Genomic DNA, 19,179 nt, shown 5'->3' with positions numbered 1-19,179 from the left:
CTCATTCCACAAATAAGCAGGATTTCTTGCCTTGGACAAAGAGGAAAATGCTCCCTGCCCAAGGGATCAACCAGAGCTGGAGGGATTTGGAACAAATCCCCTCTGGAATCTCCCTCCCCAGGAAAATTGAACCGATGGGGTTGTGGGGAGTGAGTTCATGGATCCTGGTGGGTACAGCAGGAAAAGTCAGGGAAAAGGCCTCCCACAGCACCCAGTGGCAGTGGGGACAGCTCGGGGATTGTCCAGCTGGATGAGCTTGGCCCAGCCCTGAGGGCTCAGGGAGCACTCGGAGCACTCCAAATGTGCTCCAGTATAGTTGATATTTTCACCCCTGATGAGGAGGACTCCATCTTTTCAGAAGGCTAATCAATTAGTTTGTTATACTACATTAAATTGGTTTGTTATACTATATTACAATATATTACATTACATCTAAACTGAATCTGCCAAGCACTCAACTCTGCACACAACACTGAATCTTGTGACTCTCAGGTGACAGTCCCGACACACACACTTGGCCCTGACAGGCCAAGGAAGAACATCATCATCACTTTGGGTAAACAATCTCCATATTGCATTCTACTTTTGCACAAACACAGGCACAGCAAATGAGATAAGAATTGGTTTTCCTTTCTCTGAGGTTCAGAGAATGTGAAACCCAGAAATATTCTTGGGAAGAATTGTGTCTTGCTTTTCTCTGTGAAGAGAGACGTGGTGACACTCCGGTGGTTCAGGAGGAGAATCAGAGATTCCCTTTGGAAAGGGATGGCTGCTGAGGCTTCCCCTTGGAGCAGGAGCAGGGCCACGTGCTGCCCAGCCCGGGGAGGCTCGGTGACCCCGAACGCTCCCCACATCTGGCTGCAGCTGGCCTTTGTTTGCTTTTGGCTTTCCCCAGCGCCGACCACCCCAGCGAGTGTGGGCACCGACCCGCCGGGGGCTCCGTGGGGGTGGGAAAAGGCTCCAGCCTGGGGGGGTTGGCTCCAAACCCAGCTCCCAGCACAGGAGAGCCTGCCCAGGAATCCTCCTGTCCAAGCTCGTCTCCCTGCCCCATCCAGGAGTTAGCCAAAGACTCTTCTGAAGTAGTCAGATCTTCAGAAATCAGAGTTTTCTGTGGATAAATGGGCTGGAATTAAGCTTTTGTTTGGCTTTTGGAGGGTGCTGTCAGGAGGAGGCTCTGCCTGCCTCATCTCAGGAATAATTCTGCTTCTGGGTTTGGATGAGAACAGGGAGAGTGGAAAGAAAAAAACCCAGATATGTCAAAATTAGACAAAAATATCAGGTAGCTCTAGAAAGTGGCTTCTATTCCTCTGATGCTGTTGTTTTTCTCTCCTCCCAGCATTCACTTTAATAAATTCCAATTGTTTGGTGCCTTTTATATTATTAAGAGACTAAAAATGATGTTGGATTTTTTTTTTCTTTACAGATTTACCGCTGTGAGCAAAGAGCCAACGCAGGGAGCTGCACAAATAACCTGGAAGATGAAGCCTGACTTTTGCAGCACCAACAAAGACTCACCCAGGGCCTTGTCCACCTTCCCTTTATGCCCAAATTTGTGAGAATTAATAATTTTTTATGACATAAGTGAAGGGAAAAATCCATTTTCACAGCCCACAGCATAAACCTTCTTCAAATATGAAGATGCAGCAGATTCACAGATCCCTACAAGGCTGAGTCGATCAAAACCCCCTGATGTTATGTCCTCTAAACCTGTATTAGTTGGTTCTAAGAAACTCCTCTGCTGCAGAAAACTTGGGAATCCTCAGATCAGCAGAGCTGTGATTGTGCCACGACTGCCCTTGATCATTCCCAGGGAAATTCTGGGAATTTAAGCATGAACAGCACTAAAATATGAATTTATGGTGCTTCCCATTGTGCTTTTTTTGCATTTAATTCCGGGCAGGGAGGAGTTTTCACGGTAATCTCAAGATTTTAGGCTTTTCCTATTCGTGTTCACTGAGCTCCCTCTTGTGGATGAAGCCTCCCTTACCTCACTCTCCGAGCCCTCACCAGCCTTTCCAAGATCTTTTTCTGGCGATTTTCCTAAAAATGAACTCATTGATTTAAAAAAAAAAAATCCATTAATTGAATTTATTATTTACCTACAGACCATTTAAAAAAAATTATTACATTACATGTTTATATAGCTTTTAATCCTTCATCCTTCAGGTCACTTTTGGAACTAAAATTTACCTGTTGACATTTCAATTAATCCTTTCTGAGTATGGGACATTAAAAAAAAAAAAATCACATTTATTGATGAAAATGGAATTATTCCTGGATGTAGATTAACTTGGGATAGAATTCAATTCCCCATCAGAGATTCTTTGTGTTAAAGTTGTAAAGTCACATCACAGTGGAAATTCAAAATGGATTTAAATCCCTCAGGAGTGGAGCATGTCAAAAAGAATAAAGACAGCTGGAATCCAGGGACAGGGAGAAAATGGAGCACTTGGAAATCATGGCATTCAGCAGGAAAATTCCAGAGGCTCTGGGGAGGAGAAATTTGCAGTTCCCTGTGAAATCTGCCAGCAAAAAACCCTCGGAGACTCCAGGTGTTCCAAGTGCTGGCTCAACACATGGTGGCAGCAAGGGACTGGCTCTGGATGGGCTGGGATGAGCTCTGGATGGCTGGGATGAGATCTGGAGGGGCTGGGATGAGCTCTGGATGGCTGGGATGAGATCTGGAGGGGTTGGGATGAGCTCAGGATGGGCTGGGATGAGACCTGGAGGGGTTGGGATGAGCTCTGGATGGCTGGGATGAGATCTGGAGGGGTTGGGATGAGAACTGGAGGGGTTGGGATGAGACCTGGAGGGGTTAGGAAGAGCTCTGGGAAGGTTGGGATGTGCTCTTCAGGGTTGAGATGTGCTCTGGAGGGTTGGGATGAGATCTAGAGGGTTGGGATGAGCTCTGAATAGTCTGGGATGAGCTCTGGAAGGGCTGGGATGAGCTCTGGCAGGGCTGGGATGAGCTCTGAATAGGCTGGGATGAGCTCTGGAGGGTTGGGATGAGCTCTGGATGGGCTGGGATGGGCTCTGGAAGGTGTCCTTGCCCATGGCTGGGGTGGCACTGGATCACCCTTGAAGATCCCATCCAGCCCTGCCTATTTAATGATCCTCTCCGTGGAGTTTGTTCCTCCTTTGCATGAGCACCCAAATCCCATAAATCTTGATTAATTACAGCAACTTCATTAATGAAACTCCTCATGGATGCAGCTGCACCAGCATCCCTGGAAGAAGGATGTAGAAACCAATACAAACTCACCCCACAGAATTATTTTTTGAGGAAAAAGCAGCAGTGGACACCAAGGGGAAAGGTGTGAGACCTCCTCAGATCAGGTTTTTAAATCCTCAATTTTATCACAATTTTTCCCATTTTTATTAGCATTTTCCCCATTTTTATCAGCAGTTCCCTCATTTTTATTAGCATTTTCCCCATTTTATCAGCACTTTCCTCATTTTTATCAGCAGTTCCCATATTTTAATCAGCATTTCCACTCTGCTCCTCAGCGTGGTGCTGTGGGATGCGCTACTGGAGAAAAGGAATCCCACGCCGGGAGGTGGCACCTCCAAACTCTCTGTGGTGACATCAAATTCCCTCTGCCCACCTCCAGCAGGTTCAGCCAGAGGCTGCTCCCCTTTGATGCACAGGAGTTTATCTATAAATACTTAATTCCTTTAACTTCTTCTCACAGACGAGATCAGTGGAGTCAAGCAGTTAAGTCAATCCCTCATGCTGTGCTCCAAATCCTGGGCAGGAAGTTCCCTTTGTATTCCAATCCCAGCCCGAGCATATCAGCTTTAGCCAGTAATTTTATATTAATACATACCTTTTAATATATATTTTATTATTAATAAGTCCTAACCATGTCAGATTTAACCAGCATTTTTATATTAATATATATTATAGATATATTTATAGAATAGATCTATTTTTATATATTTATATATTTTAATATTAATAAGTCCTGAGCATGTCAGCTTTAACCAGTATTTTTATATTAATATAAAAAGATTTATTATACATAATATATCTAATATTTTTAGATATATGAACAAGTCCTGAGCACATCAGCTTCAACCAGTATTTCTATATGAAGATATATATTTTTATATGAATAAGTCATCTCCTTTTATAATTGCTAATTATCAGCATAAAATACTTTCTGCAGCTAATAATGCATTTAGCTCCATTTTAACCACAGAGGAAAAATCCCCATTTTTTCAGCACCACTGCCTTTTTTCTCACCTGTTTGTTTTCCACAGGGGATGGACACATTTCTCCCCAAAATCACCAACTGCATTTTAGTGCCCTGACAATAATTAAGAGGCAATTCCCATTGGCTGAGGAGGCCAAATCTTCTCACAAGTGCTACAGTGGAGGCTGAAATGTCTGTGTTCAGGTTTCTCTGTCAGATTGCTCAAACCGAGGCTCATTTGAGACCACAGCTGCTGAGTTTTGGTGAAGATTTTGGGGAAAACCCCACTCCATGACCCAGCTCAGCCCCACAGAATAAATCCCCTATAATGTTATAATCTCGCTATTCACTGGGATTTAAACAGTTTGAGATATCCCAGCTTGTTTTAACTGTTATTATCTCTTAATTCACCTGGGATTTAAGCATTTTGAGCTATCCCAGCTCGTTTTATCTGCCACAGGCTGTGGATGCTTGGCCAAAAGGGTGAAGAAGAGACAGAACCTCTGAGGATGGAGGACAGGAGAGACATCACAGAGGGGACAAAACAAACAGAGCCCACACCTCTCTCATGTGGGATTAAAGATTCCAAATTCCCTTTCAGGCACCAAAACCCCAACTCCACCTCCTGCCCACCCTGTGAGTGTTCTTAGTGAAAGAACAATTTCAGAAAGGCCACACTAAGCCAACAAAGAGTCCCTGGAATTCTCCAGTGTGTGTCATTCACAAGAAAACCTCTAATTCTTGGAGATTACTCCATGACCTTAGAAGAATAAATGAAGTCAACGAGGAAATCCACTTCAGCTTGGTCTTCCCTCTCTTTCAATTATCCTGACATTGGTTCTGAGTTGCATTTTTTGTGGCTTAATTGACTATTTTGCTATCTCCCACTCTCAATATTTCCATGGCGAGATTTCTCATATTTTTGATGTCAAAACTTCTAGTCCTGTGTTGTGGACTTCTGTGACTGCACTGTCATGAGCTTCTCCTATTTCTTTATGTATGTATTTCTTTCTGACACCACATCCTGAGGCTCCAGTGTTGTCCCCTGTCAGCTGTCACAGAAGACAACTCAGCTAAAGGTCACTCCAGAAATAAGATTTTCTGAGCCCTCTCCAGGACACCTCTGGAGGTCACTGCTTTGGCATCTGCTCAGTCCTGGAGGAGTTGGGTTACCCAGGGCTCCTGTTGCTCCTCAAGGTGCTGCCAGCCTGGAAGGGCTCCCTGATGGGCCAGGCAGGTGACAGTGACAGGGACAGAGGCAGGCCCTGATGGAGCAGGCAGGTGACAGTGACAGAGCAGGGCCAGCACATTTCAACACCTTTTTAGGACAGTTAACAAGCACCTGCCCCTTTCACATCACCAATGTACAGCCACAAAAACTCTCCAAATCCTTCCTTTTCCCTGTCCTAAGGAGGCCTGGCCTGCTGCCACCCTGAGAGGTGGCCGCAGTTCAGGGGACAAGGGGGACAAACTTTTGTCCCACGTGGTTCCCTTGTGGAAAGCTGGGCACGAGGAACTGATCTGTGATTGAACCTGATCTCTGATTAACACCCTCATCACCATGCCTCAGGACTTAGCTTTTATATTTTTCAGATCCTTCCAGGGGAGGTACAGAAGGAGAAGCTGAATAATTCCATTCTAGAAGGTGCTGATGCCTCAGGATTTTAGCTTTTATATTTTTCATCTATTTGTAATCCTGCAGTTCTTCAGTGTGTAACTCTAAACTCTGTGTGCAGTGTGAGCTGCTGCTTTCCCATTTTGGACAGACACAACAATTCCTCTCCAGGCCTGGCAGTCAAGGACACCTCACTGCCTCAGGCCTGAGAGATGGAAACAAAAGTGAGTTGGGGGGGAAAACTTGGAGTAAATGACTTCATTATCTGTAATTGGACGATTAACACCTGATATGTAAACGGACCAAACTTATAATTATCTGAAACACTTGTGACATTGTCCATCCTTGGTACCTCAGAGGCCTCTGACTGCCCAACATGTATTTATTGAAGGCCTGCAATAAATACTTTTATTCTCTTAATCTTAATCCTCTGGTTTAGGCAGCCACTCCAAGGTTCAGTGAGCTCCCAGAGAGCCCAGCATGTTTAAACCCTGCCCCAGCACCACCTGTGACTCCCTGCAGCTCAGGGGAGCCTCTGGGAGGTGCCACCTGCCAGGGCAAGGAGCACGACCTGAGATTTGTCCCCTGGTGTCACCTGGCATAAAATGGCCCCTTTCTGGGTCAGGGTGGGGTTCTTGGAGGGAATAAAGGCAAAGCCAGTCCTGGAATAAATCTCTATGGCAGCAGCTCCTGCTCCACAATGGTTTCCAGCAACCTGGGAAGTCACATGGTCATTCAGATTTGTCACCCCAAGACAGAAATAATGATCCCAATAATGACCTGACTGAACTGATCTCTTTTTTTGTGTTGTTTTTATAGTCCGAGCCTCCCAAACCTTGCATTTCAAGGCCTTGTTTACAGGAGTATTTCAGGCACAACATCTGTTACTCATGCTAAGCATGGGCCTGCACATGTATTGCCATTTTAGGGCAGCAGAAAGATCTATCTGAAATTTAAAAGCCATATTTAGCTCCAACTGAATCAAGCAGCCAGCTAATATTTTGTATATTTATGGAAGAAAGCTGGGAAATTGGGGTAAAGATTATTTCAGATGCAAACAAACAAGTAAACAACAATCCTAGAGCCAAACAAGAACATTGCTTTCCTGCATCATGACATTATTTTTATGTCATTTTGGTTTAATGGGGCTGATATTTTATTAAATCCCTTTAATGGCTGCTTATTATGGGCTGTATTGAGGACCTTCCTCCCTGCCCTGCACATCCACAGGAAGAAAACCTGGAGTGAGGTATCAGGCAGGATTTGGTAATTTCACAAAAGAAGGAATTTCAGCAGCTCACCCATGGAGCAATTCTTTGGTATCTGGTGGCAGCTGGAAATGTTTCCAGCCCCCAAATAAAAGGAGTTTGTAAGAAAGAATTAATTCTGTGCTCATTTCATTCCCACAAGGTGCACATGGAACAACTCCCGGCATGTTCTGCACACACAGCATTTATCCAACAGCTTCCCAAAGCCTCTGGAGAGCTTTTCCATCCCCAAAAACCACTAATTCAGGGCCTTTCCAGTCAGAAATTGGGTGACTTAAATCCTTAAAAGGTTGGACCGCGACTCACCTCCCCACAGGACACCATAGACTGTGCTCCTGGGAGTGGAATAAATAGAAATTAACCCCATGCAGGTGATAATTAATGAGGTAATGAACATTTAGTGCTGTGCAAATGAGGCCAAGTGGACCCAGGTGTTGCTGGTGGTCCAAAAGAAATCTCTCCACCCAAAGTGTTCATGATCCTTTGAAGTCCAGGTGTCCAACACTCCTGAGCTGGGCACTCTGAGCTGCCTGGGAGATAAAAACCTTCAGTTCCTGCAGCTCTCCTGGGATAAAAAGCAGCCAAATGCTCTCAGGCACTTGTGCCACAGGTTCCTGGTGTTTCCATCCCTAATAAAAGCTCTCCTCCCCCTGCTTTGCAAACAGCTCTGAGCCTTTTTATTGTTCTGCAGAACCAGAACCGTGCCATAAAGCCTGGGGAGGCTGGGGATCAATTTCCTCCTATTGATTTTGGAAGAAAATAATTGTTCCTTTCATATTTTGGGTTGATTTGCAGCCCAGAAGAAATGGGATGCCCATGACTCAGCCCCATTCTTCAGCAAGAATCCCCATTAGATAATTCATCCCACTAAGAATTACAGCTGCTGAAGCTTAATTAGGATTAATTTATGCCCTCCCTTCGAGTGGATTAAATTGAATATTTGCAAGTGTTTTAATCCTTTTGAGATAAAACAACTGGGAAGTGTCTGGAGTGTGGATCTGTGGTGAATTAGGGGGAAATAAGTCTGTTTTTATTGAGGGGATGTTGCTAATGACAGGCAAAGATTACTGTCAAGTAAAAGATTAACATTGCATATCCTATGGAGGGAGATGGAAAAATTCCTGGAAAAAAGTCAACAGCAGCACTTTTAAAAGGGAAAATCAGGATCATTACAGCGAGTCTGCAGACCAACTTGGGTATTTTTATTGTACATGTTTTTATATATTTAGATAATATTAGATCTATTTTTATTGTATTAAAGATCCCCTTTAGGGAGGTCAATTAGTCCTGTCTTAATTAAATCCTGAACTAGGTTTGGAGTCCCACCAGTGCCCGGTGTTAATTAAAACCCCTTGGGGGGACAAAAAGGCTCAGCAGAATCTCAGGTAGCTGAAATCCAGCTTTAATTCCAAATCTCTACTTGAGCCCTGCTGCCTTTGGGGCAGAATTGAGAGCCAGGAACTGGAGGAATTCTCAGGGATTGCTGCAGAGGTGGGCTGAAAGTAAAAAATGCCAAGCAGGGTTTGTACTTTGGAAAATCACTTTGTTTGTGCATTTTCCAGATGAGTTTCATGTGGCAAACATTTCTTGCGTGAATATCTGCAAGAAGAATATCAGAATATCAACAGTTCTCCTCCTCCTGCCTCTGCTGTTCAAAATGCTGCTAAAATTGCTCAGATTTTGGAGAAGAGAGCTGCTATAAAAGGTAATTCAAGCAGGTATTTTTAAAAGTCAGTCCAGTATAAAAACACTGGAGACAGAGCCTGTGTTTTATCACATTTATTGCAGAACGAGACAAACCTGCACAATATTTATTACAATTCCATTGATAATAAAATCCCATCAATGGCCTGAGGGGGTCAATCATAAACCCAAATTTCTGTCCCCTCCTGGGCTGGCAGAGCTCAGCTGAAATCACTCCCAAAATCACATTGGGGCATGCAGGGATCACTCAGGGAGTCCTGAGGCTGATCCCAAACTCTCTTTGGGATCAGGTGGAATTTATGGGCACTGAGGCAGCAATTTGGGGGCTCTGGGAGGGGGAATTGTCACCCTGAAGAGGGGACACCCATGGAAGATGTCACCCTGGAGAGGGGACACCCATGGGAGATGTCACCATGGACCAGAGGGGACACCCATGGGAGTCACAAGTGAATGTCACCTTGGAGAGGGGACGTCCATGGGAGGTGTCAGAGGGGAATGTCACCTTGAAGGGGGGACATCATCCATGGGACATGTCACCATGGAGTGGGGGGACACCTATGGGAGATATAATGGGGAAATATCACCCTGGATAGGGACACCCATGGGAGATGTCACGGGGGAATGTCATCCTGGAGAGGGGACACCCATGGGAGATGTCACGGGGGAATGTCATCCTGGAGAGGGGACACCCATGCTGGGGGTGGATGTCACAGGGGAATGTCACTATGGAGGGGGGACACCCATAGGAGATGTCATACAGGTCCTGTCATCTACTCTGGGAGCACAGTCGGAGAAAAGATTGGGAACTTTGGCAGAGCTGTGTCCCAACAATTGCCCAAGATGCTGTGGGTGCCTCCCGCTCCTCCCTCAGCTTGTCCTTGCCCACATCTCCCTCAGTGTCTCTGCTACTTCAGATAGTATTATTTTTTGAGATTAGCCAATAGATTTTGGCTCAAATTAATGAAAATTGGACTTTTCCAGTGGTTGTTGTCATTCCCAACATGCTGAGCTTGGCATCCCAAGGAAAATGTCTCTTCTTGATTTCCTAATTGTGATTTCTCCTCTTGCCTTTTACACAAAGAGTGGGCAATTCACTTCACATCCTCATTTTACTCCACTTTTTATTTTTTCCTTCCTTCCATCCCTGACTTAGGGCCAGATCTAAAAACAGGGACAGAGTTTGTGTCCCGCAAGAGGGGACAGGGACCCTGACAAGATTTTTCCATGGAGTAAAACAGGCCTTGGGCATCAGCCCCATTGAGTTATTCCCAACAAAGCGCCTGATTTATTCTTTATTTGCCCTGAGCAAATAAAGCCTCTCCATGGGCAAACATTTGTTTTAGAGCTACTGCTGGAAAGTCCTTGCTGAAAAGAGCTGAGGGATCATTTTCCTGGAGGTTTTGCATTTTCTGAGGGTTTGAAAGAGCTGAGGCCAAAAAAGTCCTCATTTTATTCACCTCGTGACTGGAGGGATGGAATCCCTGCGGGTGAATAAAACCTGATACCGAGTTATAAACACAATTTTGGGATGTCCACCACCCCACATCCCACGAGGACCCCAAATACCCTCAGGGCTGAGCACAACTAGATTTTCCCTGCAAAAAGAAAAGGGCGTTGAGGTGGTGAAAAGCTGAGCAGCTGCTGCCCGTGCTCAGCCCCTCGTGTGCATAAACAACCCCCGAATTCTGCCGCGATGTTTAACGCAGAATTTCTGCACTGCTCACATGTTTATACTCATTATGCAGATGTTTATTAGAGCTGCTCCCAATGTTTGGACAGCAAAACCCCAGGAGAAAAAGCAGTTTTGTCCCCACTGCAATGTTTTGCTGGATTGTTTCAATTTCTTCTCCTCGGCAAGAGTCAAATGTTTAATTTGAAGCCAGTAAATATTTTGTTTTAATTTTTCTATCACAGTAGAATATTAATATTTAGTATCATGCTTCTTGAGGACTGAAGAAAAAAATGTTTCTGATTGAACATTTGGGGAAATCTTTTCCATTGTTTTTTTTTCCCACATCTTCTCTCCAGAATTAGGAATATTTCCAACATTCTGGAACATTTCCAATTTCCTGGGCACCTTTACGTGTTGGAACACACCAGGACAGAGGGGAACAAGTCTCAAAACTTTAATAAAATTGTTTTCCTTGCTCTAAAAAACAGCATCAGCAGTTCTCAGGATTTTTTAGAATCCTCCTGCCTTAGGTTTTATTTTTTTATATCAGTTCTCACTATCTGCTGATTTATAGGAAATTCAAAGTAACAAGGAAACAAAGTCATCAACCCATGGAACTCTGGCCATTGTGGATTTTAAACAAAAATAATCCAAAATATGACCCAAAAGGCTCAGAAATGATACAAAAAGAGCCCAAATGCATCCTTTTCAAAAATTTTGCGGTTTTTATAAGCAAGTTTCGTGATTTTTTTTTGGCTTTGCCACAGTATTTCCATGGATCAGGGGTGATGTTCTTCCTTCTGTGTCTCTCACTGAATGGTGGAATATTCTATTTTTTTCTGCCCTTGCTCCATGTCTGAGGTGGAGTCCAAGAACAGCCAAATTCACCTCTCTGCCACAAAAAAGAGCCCTTTTTATTATTTTATTATTTAAAAAGAATTTTATTATTTAAACATTATTTTACCAAAAACATGAAAAAAAAAAATAGGAAAATCCCCTGGAATTTTACCCTGGAAGTGCAGGTTTGTATTTTAGAAGGTTGAAATCAGTCACAGGCTGTAGCTATTTGACTTCATGTTGTTTTTTGTGGTTTAAATGCAAAATAATTGAGTTTTGCAACTCTCTTCTGTTTATTCTTCTCATTTTCTTCTTAATTTCATTAAAAATTAAATGCTTTCAGGATTTTTCTTAATTTCTGAAGTGTGTTTGCTGCCTGTATTTCAGATTTGCAGTTGGTGTTTCTCCCTAATTTAGGACCAGGTGAGGAAATAATTCCTGTGTTGTTCCAACAAAAATTCTCACTTCAGTTCCCCCCAAAATGAGAAAAATAATGTTATTTGTGCTGATTCAGTATTTTAGAGGCTGTAAAGAGTTTTCTGCATTACTGGAGGTATGGTAGTGCCAAAAAATTTGGGATTCTACCCCTTAGAACTGAAAAATAGAGGAGTTTCCACAAGTTTAGCCGTGCTCCTGAGGTGACAGCAGGATTTTAGTTTTGAAGGCAGCTGCCAGCTGGGTTGGGAGGAGAAGGATTTAGGAACCTGAGAGCCTCAAATGCAAATTATTTTATTTTCTTTGCTGTAAGTGGAGAGGTCCAATATATAACCAGGCAGCCAGGGATAAATTAGGGTTGTATATATATAAATATATATATAAATATAAATAAATATATATAAATAGCTGCTATTTTCAATACTGGACTTGTGGCCTTGTATCCATTCAGGGCTCACTCCCAACTCTCCTTCAGGTTATTTTTTAACTTGACCTCTTTGTCTTTCTCTCCTTGGCCATATAAAACTTCCATTCTGCCCCAGCACTCTTGTTTATTTTGATTATTTTAGCTGCTTTTTGCTACAGCTCAGGTTTGGGGACAATTTTGGGTTTTCTAGACACAAAATAATGAAACTGAAGTGCTAAAACCTAATGCAGTAGTTGTAAGAAATGTTAAAATCTGGATATTTTTCATGCTATTGGACTAAGGGGGGAAATTCCCTGTAAATGAGATTTTTTTCAGCTTTGTTTCAGTTTTTTTGACTTGAAGAAGAATTATTATTTTTTGACTTGAAGAAGAATTAAACTCCCAGCTCTGGGGGAGGAGTTGCTCTGTCAGGAGGGTCCAACACAGCTTGGGGAAAGAGAATCCTGCAGAAGTTTATCCTGAATTTTGGGAGGTTCCAGGTGTTGCCTGAAATACTTTTTTCCTGGGAAATTATTGCTTGATATCCCGGAGGAGACTAAAAAACTGATTTACCTTCCTTATCCATTTTTTTCACATTTCCAAATATCCTGATATTAATACACATATTAATACATATATTAATATATGTGCTGATCTGCCTGGAATTCCTGGCAAGGTTTTGCTTCTGCCAGGAACTAAGCCTGAAGTCACCAATTTTATGTGTTCAAAGCCCTTCTGGTTATGAGTTAAATCATGTAAATTTCAGAAATTTCATGGATGTCATTCACATTTGGAACTGCAGTGTTCAAGAGCAGAACTTCTGTAAAATAATTTGGATTATTTACCATAATGTGGTGAATAACGTGGTGTCTGATGGGGGAAGGAAGCAGGATAGGGACTTCTCATCAGGAATTGTGTTGGTAGGACAAGGGGAAATGGTTTAAAACTGGCAAAGAGTAGGTTTGGATGGGATATTGGCAAGAAATTCTTCCATGCTGAGGTTGGATCAAGAGACCTCCTTCAGGTAGAAAAGATCATGCATAAATCAGCTCATTTTTGACACAGGCTTCTGATTCTTGAGGTAATGAATCCCTGCCCAAGGCACCAAATCACAAACTAACACAGGTAAAAGGTTCTCAGGTTCTCCAAAAGGAGCTCTGCCTGCTGCTTCATGCAGCTGCAGTATTTAAAAGATTAAAATTGAATTAGAGCTTTGTAAATTGACACAAACACCAAGGTGTGGCACAATTCTACAGCATCTGGAAAGGACCTGCCACATTTTCCACAGATCATGGAATGCTTTGGGTTGGAAAGGACCTGTGTCACAATCACATTTTCTGGAAAAATCCATTGCCCAGGATTTCTCTCCTGGGAAGCTGAGAAGCTTCAGAGAAAAAGGAAAACAATTCTTCTCTCATTTGCTTCTCCTGTGTTGTGCTCCTTTGGAATGTGCTTGGAGATTGTTCACCCACAGGTGATTGTTCCATTGGGCTCTGCTGTGAGTTGTTTTCACTATTTGGCCAATCAGGGCCAGGCTGTGTCAGACTCTGGAGAGAGTCACCAGTTTTCATTATTATCTTTTCAGCATTCTGTAAGTGTCCTTTCTGTATTCTTTAGTATAGTTTAATATTCTTAATATAATATAGTATCATAAAATAATAAATCAGCCTTCTGAGAACACGGAGTCAGATTCATCATTCCTTCCTTCCTCTAGGAACCCCACAAATATGATAGACCTGCCATATCTTCCACATCTCCCTCCACAGATCATGGAATGGATTGGGTTGGAAAAGACCTTAAAACTCACCTCATCCCTCCATCCATGGGCAGGGAACCTTCCAGAGACTCCCTTGCTCCAGGAATGGGACAAGGATCTCTTGCTCCTTCCTTATTTGAGGTGCTCTCTGCTGTTATTCCCCCCACAAAAAAAATGGATCTGTCCAAATACCCTCACATTCACCCCACTTTTAACCACCTGATTTAGAAGGTTTTGGTATTGAATGGATTTATGCAGCCCAGGCCAGGAGAATAAGAACCTGATGTTCCTGGAACACTGCTGGTTCTCACTGTGATTTTCTGGCCTGACCAGTAAAAGCTGGATCCATTTGGACAAATGATATAAAATAAAAATGCTGAGGAGTGAGTAACACTTCATGTAATTTGAAGGATTAAAGGAACTGACCATCAATTTGGATTTGTCCCAGTTGCAGAAAAATTACTGCAGTGATTTTCATCCTCTGCTGTGTGGAGACCTCAGCTCAGCATGGAGAGAGATTCTACAGCTGCTTCTGCAGCTCAGAGATTTCCCTTTTCCCTCCATTTTCTCCAGAATTATCGCATGCACCGAGAGCAATATTCTCTAACTCTGGAGCAAATTAATAATTGGGAATAATTCCTTAATATTCCTAATTATTTTTGGTGGTTTTGTAAGAACCTTGAAGAATCAAAAATCTGAGCCTAAATGGGTTTTTTTCCCCAGATCCTTTCCCAGCATCAATTTAATGCACTTCAAACCTTGGCATATTTGAGTACAGAGAATTTAATGCATTGCTGGAGGAATGTCTTGCAGATCAATGCAAATTTCCACCCTGCAAGGTGGTCTTAAGATGTTTATTTTCTGAGTACAACCATGATAAATGTATAGTTAATGCCAAGGGAAAATATATTTTGAAGTAATTGTGCAGTGAATTTTCTGGCACCACTTGCACAGCTGAGGTAGAAAAATTGAATCAAAATAAGTTAAGGATTCAGAGCAGTGCTGGAGATAACATGGATTTTTTTTCTGGACATAAAAATGTTGTTGGAAACCAGATCTTGGAGTTTATTTTGTAGTGGCAGCTCAGGTATTGGTAGAGTTCTTGTGCTGAGGAGTGGAGTCTCTTCTCAGCTCAACAGGCTTTGATGGAAGCACCAGAAAGTAAAATTTGGCATAAAGATATTTGGTAAAATTCATCTCTAGAACTTCACCATCAGAGATCTGCAGTCTTGACACACCCTGTGCAAATTGTGGCCGTGGAAGATGAAGAAGATTTCCACTGCTTGGAGTGGTGAGTTTTGCTGCTGGATGTGTTGTCCCTTTGGGGATGGCAGCTGGAGAATCCCTCCCTGGCTGCTCCATGGAGCACCCAGTGATGCACAAAACCCTTTAAAGAATGTTTTTAGCTTCTCTGGAATAATGAAGCCATGGATATTTTGGCCAGGCTATTCCATCCTGACCGTAAATAGAATTAGAACATTAGCACGGAGAGGTGAAGGCTGGAGAATGAAAACAAGAAATTCTATTTGATAAATTGAAATCAAGAGTTCTCAATTAAAAATAACAAAGCATTTATAGCATGAAAGGTCTGATTGCACTCCAGCTCTTCTGTGGCTTTATTTCTGTCATTGGACATAAAATATGGAGTGTATGGATTCATGGGTGATTCATCCCAGTTCCATTCTGGGAGCACAAAGATTTAATTATGTGGAGAATCTGGGTGAAACTTGGCTCTGGTTAAATGCAGCTTAATCCTAGAAGGTCCAAGCTTCACCTGTGCTCCCCCACTAATGCTTGCATTAGGGATATTGGATTTTTCTCCAGCTTTTATAACTCTGGGTTTATGAATGAATATCCATAAAAGTGGTTTATTTTTATATATCTGGGTACCAAACTAAATGTGCAGCTGGAGCCACCTGGGCTATGAAGGTGTCCCTGCCTGGGACTAAGATGAGTTTTAAGGTCCCTCCCCACCCAAAAAATTCCACGATTCCAGGTTGAGAGGATGCTGGGGAAGAAAGGTTTGGGCATTCCAGGTTGAGGGATATCTTGCTGCTCAAGAGTAAACCCCAATTATTTGCAGCAAAACCACAAACAGCTAAAAGTTGTAGCAGCAAGGTGAATAAAATGTATGAACCTTAAAAATATCGAGTCTTCTGCTATTCATGGATTTTCACCCAAGAGTTTAAACAGCTTTCATTTTTCTAAAGCTTCTCTTTACCTTCCAGAAGCTCAGGGAGATGATCTCAGGCATGGATTGGTCTCCAGAACAGGAACAAGGTGACAAATGGAGAAGGAAAGTGGGGCATGAGCAGCTGGAGATGGAAACGGGAGTGGGGACAGAGCAGAGACCTCGAGGCTGGGTTTGTTTCCTGCAGATTTATTTGGTTTCCACCAACGTCGTGCCTCTGCAGCCTGCACTGGGCAGGGACACAGAGCCAAGGTCACCCTGGCGTGGGGTGACATCTATTTTTACCCAGCACAGGTGGCCTGGGGCCCTGCTGGGGGCTCAGGGGCTGGTGGGAGTCTCCCCTGGCAGAGCAGGGCGTGTCACCAAAATTTGGGAGGAAAATAAAAAACCTCTAATGGTGTATTTGAAATTATAGAGGGTCAGGCTTGGCTTTATATGGGCCAGGATGTGACACAGAAAATATTCCACACACACACGTGACTGTTACCAGGCTTTCTGCAGGTTTGAACACCAAAAAAAAATCAATTTCAAAGCGGATCCCATTCATTGTCCCAAATTACACAATTTTTCTAAAATTTGGTTGCTTATTGACCATGGATTCCTTCTCCTCCAATGCTAATTTGGTCCTCACACCTGGGCTTTTCTGGACCAGGTGTCTCCAACCATTCCAGGGGCAACATTTAGGGTTCATTTTCATTCATGGTTTTTATGTTTGGGGTTGGTTTTCATTGAAGATTTTTATCTCTTGTGCATCCTCTGTGCCACTGCCATTCTGTTGAGATGTTCAGCTCATCCTGCCCTGAGTGGTGCAACCCCCCGAAAAAAAACTTAAAATTCCTTCCCCCAGGGCAAAGGTAAAGCAACCCTGGCTAGAGAAACGAAATCAAAAGTTTTAAAAGTTATTTTATTTCCACCAGGCTGAGCTGGGCAGGGAGCCCTGAACACCCAGGATGGGAGTGAGGGCTCAGCTCTTGGCTCACCTGCTTTGGACACAAAGGTTGATGCATTCTTTGGAAATTAATGAATCCACGTTGCCAAAATTATTAATTTGCCTTTATTTTTAAAGATATTCTCTATAATAGGGACAATCGTGTAGCTCTGGGACTTCATCTTTCTGAGGAAGCCACCCCAGATATTCCCAAGTTAAAGTAGAATTTGCATTAATTTCTGAAACCACTTGTTAGAACTGAACCCAAATATTCCCAAATTAAATAAGAATCCGCATTAAATTCTGTGCCAGAATGCTGCCATTTTGCAGCTCTGTTCATTTCTGTCCATGTCCTTCAATAAAACTGAAATGTTTGTATTTTATTATGTTGTTGTTTTCCCCCTCTTTTCCTTTTCCTCCCTCTCAGCCCCAGCCACCCCCCAAAGCCACTTTGCACGTGGCACGCTGATGGATTTTGGCCCCAGGTAATACGATGCTGCTGCTCAAAATATGTTTTGTTTTTCTTTAACCCTTTCCTGGTGCTCTGCCAGGGCACAGGAAGGTGTCAGATGTGGGATTTGTGAAAGAGAATGCCCTGTTCAGCTCTTTGGGTATTTAAAGAGCTCTTCATGCAGAGAACACGGTGATTAACAGGGGATAGAGTTACAGGTGAAGGAAATTCTGCAGCAGATAAAGGAAAGCTTTTATCCATTTAATGGGGGAACTTGACCAGCTTTCATTAAACCTCTTCAAAATAACAACACTTAATTCCCCGCAATCACTTTAATGCTCACAGTGCATTAAGGTTGCAAAAATTTCAAGATAATTTGACTTTTTCAGGTCCTATTCCTAATTATTATTTTTTTGTGGTTAACCATTTCAATTCCCAGCCAGCTCTTGGCCTCCGCAGAGGGTAAGGAGAACGAGATGTCAGCTTTGCACCACTGGGAATTCTTATTAAGGGGTGTTGAGGAGAAAAGAAGGCAAAAGATGTTGGTTTAAGAAGGGAAAAGTGGAAATAAAATAATAGCAGGCAGCAGAAAAATATTTGGGAAAGGACAAATAGATGCAAAGAGTCGGAACCTCATTTTTATTTGGATGAGTTGTGTTGGTGACTCCACAATTAATAATTGTGGAATAATTAATAAATTAATAATTTAATAATATTCTGATTTGTCTCAGGAAAAATTGATCATTCTCAGAATCATTCTCATTCTCTCCAGGAATGTCTGGGAGACGGGAGAGGCTCTGCAGGGTTGGGCTGGGCCTGGAAAATTTGGGATTGGGACTAATCCCAGCCTGGCTTGGATTGTAACAACCAGCCTGGGACTACGGAATCAGCAGGATTCCTTTTCCTGGGAGAGAAAATGTGTTTGGGAAGCTGAGGAATGACGGTTCACCTAATCAGTGCTAATTGCTTATTTGTCACTGGGAGGCCCAACAGCAATTCCATGGGCATGGGGAGGGTGGCAGGAACACACAAACCTGTTTGCTGTGTTTGTTTGTTGTCCTGGGAAAGCTGCTCCAAAAATGGCAACTGGGGGAAAAAATACCCAGATTTTAGTACAGGTTTGAATTTTCCCGTAGACATCAGGAAATTCTGTATCTATAAAGGGGATGCCCCAATGTCCTGGACTGGGATTTTAATCCTTTGGTCCCTTCCAGCTCAGAATGTGATTTTATTAATTGAAGAGTTCCTCAAATGTTCCTCGTGTTGTTAAACTTTGTCCGCAAAAATCCCACACTGAGGAATCTCGTGTGGAGCTGTCAGCTCCAGAAAGAATTTTATTACCTGCTCAAATTAAATCAGCATCTTTATCTTAACCCTGATGTGCAAAAATCCCACTGAAAATGCCAAATTCTATTACAGGTTCATGTTAATGGCCCCGAATGTCTCTGCCTGCTGCTTAAACCGATTTTCTTCACTAGGTCAGAAGAGGTCAGGCTGGGACTGGGGAGTGCTGGGCTCTGAGCCTGGCCTAGGGCTGTGCCTAAGAGGAGAAATGAACTCCCACCAGGAAATATTCACCTTGAAAGCAGGAATGTTTGGTTTAAATCCAAAGTGATCACCAAAGTGATCTGTGAAATCCAGATAAAATATGAATGGGGGATATAAAAATGGAGTAATTCATATAAAATATTAATATTTTGGGGACTCGCTTTCTCTTCTA

This window comes from Passer montanus, unplaced genomic scaffold, assembly GCF_014805655.1.
Source record: "Passer montanus isolate IOZ18808 unplaced genomic scaffold, ASM1480565v1 scaffold35, whole genome shotgun sequence".
NCBI lineage: Eukaryota > Metazoa > Chordata > Aves > Passeriformes > Passeridae > Passer > Passer montanus.
Note: the sequence above shows the minus strand (reverse complement) of the source record.